Below are 10541 nucleotides of genomic sequence, written 5' to 3'. Positions count from 1 at the left end.
CATCCAAGATTACTCTATCCAGCAAAGCTATCATTTAGAATGAAGAGGCAGATAAAGTGCTTCCCAGATAAGGTCAAGTTAAAAGAGTTCCTCATCACCAAGCCCTTATTATATGAAATATAAAAGGACTTATGTAAGAAAAATTAAAAGATCAAAACTATGAACAGTAAAATGACAACAAACTCACAGCTATCAACAACTGAACCTAAAAAAAACAAAAACCAACTAAGCAAACAACTAGAACAGGAACATAATCACAGAAATGGAAATGAGAAGGAGGGAGAAAAGCAGGGAAGGGGAAAGAAGAGAATAGGGGAAAAGATACAGGGAATAAGAAGCATAAATGGTATTTTTGGGGAGTGGGGGTTTAGAATAGTTTAGGAAATGGAGAAGCCAAAGAACTTTTATACATGACCCATGGACATGAACTAAGGTGGGGGGAATGCTGGAGGGAATGGGGGTACTGGGTAGAGGCATATAAAAGGAAAAAAGAATGGGACAACTGTAATAACATAATCAATAAAATACACTTTAAAAAATATCTCCAACACTTTACTCTCAGTTATTTTTGATTGATGATACTTGATTATTTAGTTCTTGCTTGTTTCCAACAACAAGCTTTAAACTTGTATAGTTACATCTGAATCAAATGATTCAGTTATTAGTTTTTAATTTAAATGTTCTCCCACATGAAAATTATTAAAATTAATAACTATAAATAGGCTACCTGTTAATTGGTTTTCAATGAAATGTGCAAATACAGCACATACATACAGGTTGCATATAGGTTGTATCATTCTGAGTACAAAATATTAATGTTTCTAAGATGTACAGTGGAGTAGTATCACAGACAATTAAACTTGTGATCCGATATATGAGGTGAAAAGGAAGCGATAAGGAAGGTAACAGTAAATCCCATGGCAATGCACCTATTCAATGGAAGAATGCCCTTGGGGACACCCAGATGAGTGCTGTCACTGTAGTGTGCCTTCAGTCACTGTCAGTTCACATTCTGACTCTTAGAGAGAAAGCATCTTGCCGGGGTTTGTGTGATTCTAGTGTTTAAAGGTTTGTGTTTTGTATACAAAGTAGCCCCTAAACAAACACCAACGAGTTCAATTGGTCCTCTACCAAAGAAACAGTCATTTCTTCCAACACTGGGGGACCAACTGGCTGTGGTGGGTGGTCTGTCAAGAATAAGCGTAATGTCCCATCTTATTTTATGCACTGACATTTGAAGCTAACCTCTGGGTATGACACAACTCCATTCTGCTATAGTGTAAGTTAAAATGCCATGATTTTTCAGTGCCCTAATATTGCCAGCACAATTTAACTCCAGCTGAGTTCGTTCCTCGCATTAAGCAGTGTGTTCCTGTGACAAGAATGTATCACGCCCAAGAAAATCTCATAATGAAAAGATTAGCGTGTCACAAAATCTGGACGAAAAAGCTACCAGAGTTGATCAGTCTCAGGGCGATTCGGGATACGATTTTCAATTAGAAAATAGCAAGACTGGAGCTGAGAGTCACCATGCTTTGTCACACTGGGTGCTCATGGGGATCTTCTGCAGCCCCCTTCACACCAGCAGCTACACTCTACTGACAATACCCCTTACACGCTTGGCCTTAACCTCAGCACCACCCCAGTTCAGGGTCTACTTTTAAAAGCACCTTTCTAATGGAAATGTCTCTCTTCTGAATGAAGATGGGACTGTGAATATTACCACTAGCGAGGGTTGTCCTGTCGTAGAATTTAGGTTATTTTGATAGATACTGATTTCCTGGACTACACCTTTGAAATGGACCTCAGCTTCTTCTGGCCAGGTAGGATTTCTAACTGGGCTATAGATGAGGGTAGAAAATCCCACAGAGAAGACCTTCAATAACCACATTTGGAAAACCCAGATGAGAGGCAGCGGCACCATCTGGTGGGAAAATTTGCTTGAGCCTTCAGAGTCTGTCTCATCCAAAGGTCCACAACTGTCTGCTTTGGTAGAGAGGGCAAGCCTTGCACATTTAGGAAATCAAGAAACGGTTTAGGCAGTTCTTCATTTTCTAAAATGACAGCCTGTAAATGTTTCCAGACCTTTTCATCGTTGTTCAAGACTTTTGGGTCCAGCTCCCTAACATATTTAGACAGAATTTCTGGAGTTCGAAGACATTTCATAAGGTTCTTGTGCAAGACTTGAAACTTGCTGTACCTTTTCTCAACAAAATATGTTTTCCATTCATTGGCACTTCTATCTTAAACACCATGTCTCCCCACTTCAGGTCACTCTCCTTGTGGCGAGAGGACGGGCGGCAGCCTCAATGGCCATGCCAGCCTGCCAGCTGGCCTTTGCTGTCTTCTGGTAATTTTATAATTGCTTTTTAAATGTGTTCAGCCTTTGATTTATTTGAAATTTAATTGGGTATGAAGAAGAAAATGTAACCTTTTCATTTTTATTTTTCCAAATGGCTTATTAGTTCCCAAACACCACTTATTAATTAATCCACACTTTCCTCCTCTGGTAAACATCAGAAGTTTGTCTGAAGTATAAACTGTGACCTATGCACCTACATTTGAGGAAATCTTGAATTGAAAGTCAGAAGATGCTATTTCCTCCCTGAAAGCTATGACACCATGAGTCTGTCACTTCCCTTCTTTTCACTTTGTTTCTATGAACTCCCTCTGTCTAAAGAAATTCCCAGGCCCTGCAGACAAAGCAGAACTAACTCATATGGGGAAATCTGGGAAATGCTTACCTACTCGGTTAAGCCTACCTTACATGATGACTTAAACTGTCTGGAGCCTAAATCATCATTTTCCTCCCCAAACCATTTCCTCCTACAGACTTCTCTATTTCTGTTGTCCAGACTCAAGATCTTGATGTCATCCTACTGTCCTTTCTCTGCCATCCTTCACAGCCAGGACCCATAGTGTTGGTTTCTGCTGCCCTGTGTACCTCTCACATGCACTCTCCCACCACGTGGTTGTATTGAATATCACTGCCTCCTTCAGCCTGGGCTCTCCTCATAAAGGCTCACTGGGAGGAATGGTGACCTCCCAGCTCCACTCACCTCACTCCCTGTGCTAACCTGCTGAGCCCATCCCTGTCAGCCCTTCCACATCACAGCTCTGTGTGGACTGCACCAGGGCTTCCTCATTGCTCACAAATGGATGTGCAGGGCCCACTGCCATTCGGTCCACCCCACTGCCTCTCCAGTCTTTTTTCCTTATTCTGACACAGCTTATTGTCTGTATCTAAAATATTGGGTCATTTCTCTCCTCCTTTTCCTCTAGTCTGAACTGAATTTAGGGATATTTATTCAAGTATTGAGTAAAGTATTTTGATGTCTGATCTTAATTTTTAAAATTTTACATTATATTGCACCTTCATGCCCATGTACTGACTTTTCTCAGTGGGTCAGTAGCCCTGTACCCAGGGCAAAGTTCCCAGCCCCAAGGTCAAGCCTTGCTTTTTCCAAGCTCTTGTTTTAAAAGACATAAATGCCTGCAAGTTGTACCCTGTTGGGGCCTAAAAATTTTGCATCGGACTTTATCAGATCACTTTCCTCTAAGTCAGGAAAGAGCTGGCAGCAGAACAGAACATTGGTGACTAAAAAGAAAGTACAGAACAAGGTGAGAAGAGGCAAGAGGAGCAGCAAGTGTGTGGCCCATTGGTCTTATCTCCAGGTGAGTGGGCCAGGGCCTCAGCTCCCTTCATGCCCAGGAAACCACACTCCATGTTCTCCTCCTTCCAGCTTCTGCTTCCCTATTGTCCTAACCTGCTCCTCCTGTGTGCTCCCCTCTGTCCGGGGCGGGGGGTGGGGGGCTCACTGCTCACACTCTCCCCAGACCTGTTGCTTAGGATTCCACATCTGTAGCTCTGGCCACTGTCTCTCTGAGTGGTAAACCTGGGCGTGCCACTCCCACCACATTTGCCTCACAGGCTCCTCACACTGACTTCATTTTCTCTATGGTTGCACTATTTCTCACAGTATGGAGCTTTAATATTCCTCACTGCTCCTTCCAGAACAGGTGTAACTCGACATATCAACCATCTAGGTGGGTACTTTTCTTTGAGCCATCTATGGTCCTCACGCTTCACGTCTAACCAAGCCACATCTGCTGATTCAACCTTCTGATAACTCAAATACACTCCCTCTCTCCATCTCCACTGCCACCACCAAGCCCCTCCATCCTCAGCTCAGGAAGTTTCAACAGCCTTCTCTCATTTGCTCTCTCCCCTTTATTAATCCATACAGAGCATTGATTTGGCCACTCTCCCGCTTAAAATATCTCAAAACTGTCTTCAGGATAAGTCTAGTGTCCTTAACACATTTACAAGGTTGCCCAAGACTTGGCCCCACCTACCTCCTCAGCCTCATCTTATGCTACCTTGCCCCTTTCTCAGCTTCTGCCACACTGGCCCTTTCTCAGTTTCTCTGCTTAGCACATGCTGTTTCCATGGCTTGAGGCATGAATCTCTTTCCTTATGCCTAACTGCACTTTTATCTGGCTAAACCCTGTCCTTCCTGTCCATATGCTGCCCCTCAGACTAGATTAGGTTCCCCCTAAGCTATCTCTTGTATATCTCCCTAGCATCCCACACCAGCTCTTACTTAATGAATACTGCAATCATGATCGTGTGTGCGAGACGTGGCTCCCCTGTGAGCAGAAATGCTCCGTGAGATTGGGAACTATGTTCATCTTCATTGCCACTTCAGACATGTTCCTAGACCAAAGATCCCCATCTTCTGAATGAATGAATGAATCAATCAATCAATCAACCAATCAATAAACAAACTGAAAACAGTTAATAATATTCCAGCCCATTATACCCACTGTAGACAATCTCATGTTCTACTTAGAATTCCTTTGACCACAACCTGATTCTTGGCTAGACACAGCTGATATTCCCTGCAGCAAGTCTGTTTCCATTCCTCACCAAGGAAGGGCCTGAACTAGTAAAGGTCTAAATTCTGTGGACAAAGGAGGGGGAATAAGTCCCAAAGGAGAAACCACCAGAGAAAACAGTGGAGATAGGAGGATTTGGACATCTGGAGAGTAGGGAAAGGAGACTGACTCTAAACTGAACACACTCACATAAAACAGTCTCATTTAATCCTCCCAAAACCTTATGAAATAAGAATTACTAGTCCAGCTTTACAGATGAGACAACCAGAGCTCTAAAGTTTAATTAATTTGCCCATGACCCCACAGAGTAGGAGGGAGAGACATGTTATGTCTTCATTTACCTTCTGTCCTCACCTGGCATATTCATCTCCATTGTCCCAATCTAAAACACAGCCTCCATGAAGGCTCCTTAATTCTTGGTGTCAGCTTCAGTCACTCACTTCCCATCTGTGCTTCTGTCTCAACTATAGCACTTCTCTCATTCGGCATGTACTGTGGTCATCTACATAGGTCTGCCAACAAGTTAGAAGCTTATTAAGGGCAGTGGGGTTCTTTCCCACCTCTTTCCCCATGATTTCTGGTGCCATGTCTTAGTGTGAAGCAGGTCTTGTGGGATTGCTCTCTATAGGAATCCCTGCTCTCTTCTGCTCCTGGGGTCCTGGTCCCCAAGTACAGGCTTTCTCAGTCTGCTCTTTCTCTCCCAGGGGAGCCACAGTGCCTTTGAAAATCCTTGCAGGGGATGTACTAGCCTACTGGGAACAGTACTAAGACCCCAAAGGGCAGAGTGCAGAAAAAAGAAAGATCATATTTTTCCTTGGATTTTTTCTAATCCAAATGCTCCAAAACTTGTTCAGCATTTCAGACTGAAAAACTTAAGCTTTTCTGAGGGTAATCAATGGCCCAGATGGATTTTATTTAGACCAAGCTTTCTAGAAAACAAGCCTGAGTCATTACCACTTAACACAGGGGTAAACTGCCATTTCCTTCCAATTTATCTGCAATTGCTCTATATTTCTGTACTAAAAAAGGAACATATCTGTTTATACTTGCAGGACAAATCAAATTTTCCCTGAAGTAATGAAAATGCACATATCTATTTGAAACTCAACTCTACATGTGACAGAGGAAGATTCTACAAAATGAAAGTAAGGAATGAGTCCAGGGTGGGCCCTGTGTAACCAAGCATAACATTTCAAGAGCACAGAGGTGCCATGAGGCAGACCATGGCCATGTTCAAAGTTGTCATGAAATATGGAATGGACATCCAGGGCTGAAGAAATCCCAATAGTCATTCGTGAAAACTCCTCCCTTTATAGATAAGAAAATCCTGAAAATGTGTGGGAATTGTTGTAGGTCATTCAACTGGCTAGGGTCAAAGTTAGATCCAAGTCTTTTGCTTCTCCAACCACAGTGTATGTCACTCACCACTCTGTGGCATAATGGCTCTAATCAGGGGCCCATCCTTTCCAACAGCCAGGAGTCTGGAAAAAGTAGAGAACTGTGCACTAGACATAGGACCTTTGCTGCTAACTATTTGCGTGCATATTAAGTCAGCCTCATATCATATTGAATGATTATATTGATGGTTATTAAAATGATTTTAAAAATTGTAAAGCACCACATAAATGTTAGATTTTTAATGCAATTATCATATGATTTGTATCTGAGATGTTATCTCAGCAGTATCAACTTAATTATTCGACAGTTTATCTTCACAGCTAATATATCTATTTATTTAGAATTGGAATTGGCCAAAATGAAAGCATCTGATTAGGTTCTTGATTAGCTTTATTGGAAAATTCATCAAATCAATTATGTGAAAAAGGAATTTGAGGTAAAGTGCATGTCACCCTGCAGTCTGTAATAGAGAAGGGAAGTCATTTGTAGTAGTAGTCAGAATAGGTCAAGTTAGCCTGCAGAAGCAAATGAACCCTAAAATCTCAGTAACTTAGCACAGTTAAAGATTTTTTTCTCACTGATGCAAAGTCTAAAGCAGGTTGTTCTGGTCTCACTCATTTGCAGCCACACCTCATCCGCTTGCGGCCACACCATCTGAAATACGTGACTTCCAAAGTTGCTGCATCAGAGGAAGTTGGAGATAACAAGGGCACACACTGGGCCTTGATTGCATCAGCCTGGAAGTATAAGACAACATGTATCACTTCCTGCTCACAGTGCACTGGCCAGAACAAACCACATGTCCCTGATTAACGGCCATGGAGACAAGGAAATGAAAATGGACATTCATTAAGTAACCCCTCAAGTGAGTAGATGGATATTTGATGAGCATGGTCTACCACGTGTATGTTCCCCAGATTTCAGGAAAGCAAATATTACTCTGAGTACGCTATTTGCATAAAACAGATCTAGCCCTGACAGAGTGGCTCATTTGGTTGGAGCGTCCATCCTGTGCACCAAAAGGTTTCAGGTTCCAACCCCAGTCAGGGTGTGTACAGAAGGCAGCCACATGATGTTTCTTTCTCACATTGATGTTTCTCTTTTCTCTCCCTTTCTCTCTCTCTAAAATCAGTAAACATGTCTTCATGTGAGGATTTAAAAAAACAAATCTATAGATGCCTTTAAACAAAGAAAGACTGAAAGGAAATACACTAAAATAGTGATAGTGATAACTCTAGTTATTCCAGTTTGTGGGTATTTCCCTAGCAATATTTAATAAACATCTTTTAGAATCCAAAAAAGTAATTCAAGTTATTATTTAAGTTGAAAAACAAGTTTAGACCAGACATAGCTATGACTCCAATGAGGAAAATGACTCAAAGGAGAGGGGATTTCTTTAAAATGCACTTCTGATTGGAGGACCACAATTAGCCATCAAAAATAAAAGTGAGAGACAGGTACAGACATGCCTGCTGCCACACAGGATGCTCTCCAGTGAACTCTGATTTGTACAAAGCATCTGTGGAAAATGAAAAGGAGGGCACAGAGGCCAAGGAACAAGATAAAGAAGAGCACAGCCCTATTAACTACTGCTCAAGAGAAGAGAGAAAAGGAATTTGGAATTTTTTTAAAAAACACAAAAAATTAGGGAACAGATGAGCTAAGGCAAAGAGAGGAGATCTCAGCTAAATAGAGATTTAGCTCAACATAAAGCTGCCCCTTCTGCTAACTTGAATTCTTCATCTACTCCAAGCCACACCACCACTCTGCTTGCTGAGTTCCCAAGCACTTACCCAAAGTTCACCCAATGCAAATGGATAAAAACCTGATGGATCTAAACCAGGTCCTGCCCATCTGACTTTTGTCTTCCTCTCCAGCCCTATGTCATCGCCCCTTTAGCCCCTACCTTTCTGGGCTCCAGCCTAATACCCTATGTTCATTCACTTGACCCCATGGCCTTTGCTCAGCCTGGAATGTTCCCTCTTCCATCCCCAGTGACCTCCCAGTCTAAGATGAACTTCATGAGAAAAACATGAAGTTTCAAAGGGCGCAACAGAGGGAGGAGAGATATTCAAACCATTTCTTTTTCTATCACTTTTTTAAAGATTTTATTTATTTATTTTTAGAGAGGGAAGGGAGGGAGAGAGAGAGAGAGAGAGAGAGAGAGAGAGAGAGAGAAACATCAATGTGCATTTGCTGGGGGCCATGGCCTGCAACCTAGGCATGCGCCCTGACTGGGAATCGAACCTGCGATGCTTGGTTCACAGCCCGCGCTCAATCCACTGAGCTATGCCAGCCAGGGCTTTTTTATCACTTTTTTAAACAAAGAATCATAGAATCAATGAATGATAGGGTGTTTGAGGCAGAAAATACCTTTAAGGATGATCTATTTCAGCCTGGTCACTTGGCATTGATGCTTAGAAGAGACTTGAGCATCTATGTTCAGTGGAAAGAGAAGATTGGACTTAGAGTAAGAAATCTGTATTTGATTGCTAGCTCTGCCAACTTTGTGACCATAGATTGGTCACTTAACTTCTTCAAGGTCTCCCAGCTGTGAAACGGGATAGTAATCACCACCTCACATAGAGTGAGGAGGCAGCGAGACAGTGTAGATGAGAGCCCTTTGTGAACTGTAAAGCAGTTTTCAAAGGAAAAATATCACCATGACTGTTTGGACTCACAACCTTCAAGCCTAATCCACCCACCTACCAAAATACATCAATTTATCTTGAATACCTAATTTTGTGAGTCAAGAAAAAAATAGTGATGCCTATCAAAACCCCTGACACAGAATAAGTGCTCAAAAATTTTTTTCTGAATGACTTAGGTTAAAATGACTAAAAAAGAGTTTTTGAGGCTTCCTCAGAGTCAAGAGGTGGACACATGAAGCCACTCAAAGTCCCTGTCACAAGACAGCCCCAAACACCCTTGTGGTTTCGGTGGAGCTCCACCTAGCACGTTCCTCACTCTGTTCCCTGGAAGAGATGGCCTGAGGCTGAGGCTCCTTACAAGTCAGCCTTTGTTCACGCTCATAGAACAGTAGGCTCCCCAGAACCAAGAAGGGACCTCTCACTCTCTGAACCTCACCCGCATGGTTCTTCCTTTAAAAACTGGTTTCTAAGATCACATGAAGGAAAAAGATGAGACCCCAACCTGAGTTGCTTGTCTAGAAAAAATTCAAACTATCCTTGAGAATTCGACAACCACATTGGGGAATTCTCTGCAACAGAGGAGTGCCATTGGCCAGGATGGGTGCTGCCACTGAGGATGGAGTCAATGGTATTCTCTTGGATTACAAAAGAGGTGTTACATATTCCTCCCAGAAACCATACATCTTCACTGTTTCAACAGAGGTCTTCATCTCAAAATGTTCTCCCCACTGAGGTTTTCAAATCAATATTTTCATAAGAACTATTTTTCCTTCGGTAAACCAAAGCATTATAATGATAACTATACAGGTTCTCACATGACAGAGCCATCATTAGCATTGTTATTGTTTTTGTTTAGTTGCATCTCCACAGCAGCCCACATTCACAATGTGCTCTGCAACTGCTTCTTAGTAATAGCCCTCACAAGATCTCCAGGAGGCAGAAAGGTGGCCAGGGTGAACATTTCTGTGTTGCCTGAAAGGGAACCACAGACATAGAGAATTGCTACCATAACCATTTACACTGATCATGCTGAGACACTCAAGCTCTGCCCCAGTCTAGGTTTATATTTACAATGTATATGTCCAGGATGCCAGCTATTTCTGTAGCTCTTGTTTTGGCTATTGAAACACCAGACATATGATCAGAAGGAACTGAAATGAGCAACAGAACCGGAATCAGACATTTTGCTCCTAGCATAGACCAGAACGAACATCTAACCAACTCCATTATTTACATTTGAACAGGACCAGAGAGAACACTTTGCCCAACTCACACAAGCCACTTGCTCCCAGTTCTGTTTTTGTGTTTTATACCACTTTGCCACATCTCACCTTTCTCTCTTCACCTTGTTTTTCCTCCTCTACTCTTTTCTTCCACCTCTTTCCTTTGTTTAAAACTGATGTGGCTTCAACTCCAACAGGAAACCTGAAACATTTATTTATTAAGAGTCTGGTGTTGCAGCACCTGAACTGGGCTAGCCTCACAATACTGCAAAGTCTGATCAGTGTCCTACATGAGCCCCTTCCTTTCACCCAACCTCTATTCTTAAATCTAGCCACTGGCCTCTGGCCAGGGATTGCCCACACCTCCCTG

General features: G+C 42.3%; 1 pseudogene; it reads right to left on the bottom strand.

Annotated features, from left to right (window-relative positions):
• Positions 1 to 1841: 1841 nt before the first annotated feature.
• On the bottom strand, positions 1842 to 3180 carry LOC123811281 (annotated as a pseudogene).
• Between the last annotated feature and the right edge of the window lie 7361 nt (positions 3181 to 10541).

This window comes from Phyllostomus hastatus, unplaced genomic scaffold (assembly GCF_019186645.2).
Source record: "Phyllostomus hastatus isolate PE091 unplaced genomic scaffold, TTU_PhHast_1.1 phas_scaffold_78, whole genome shotgun sequence".
NCBI classification, from domain to species: domain Eukaryota; kingdom Metazoa; phylum Chordata; class Mammalia; order Chiroptera; family Phyllostomidae; genus Phyllostomus; species Phyllostomus hastatus.
This window is presented reverse-complemented; position numbering and strand designations above follow the sequence as displayed.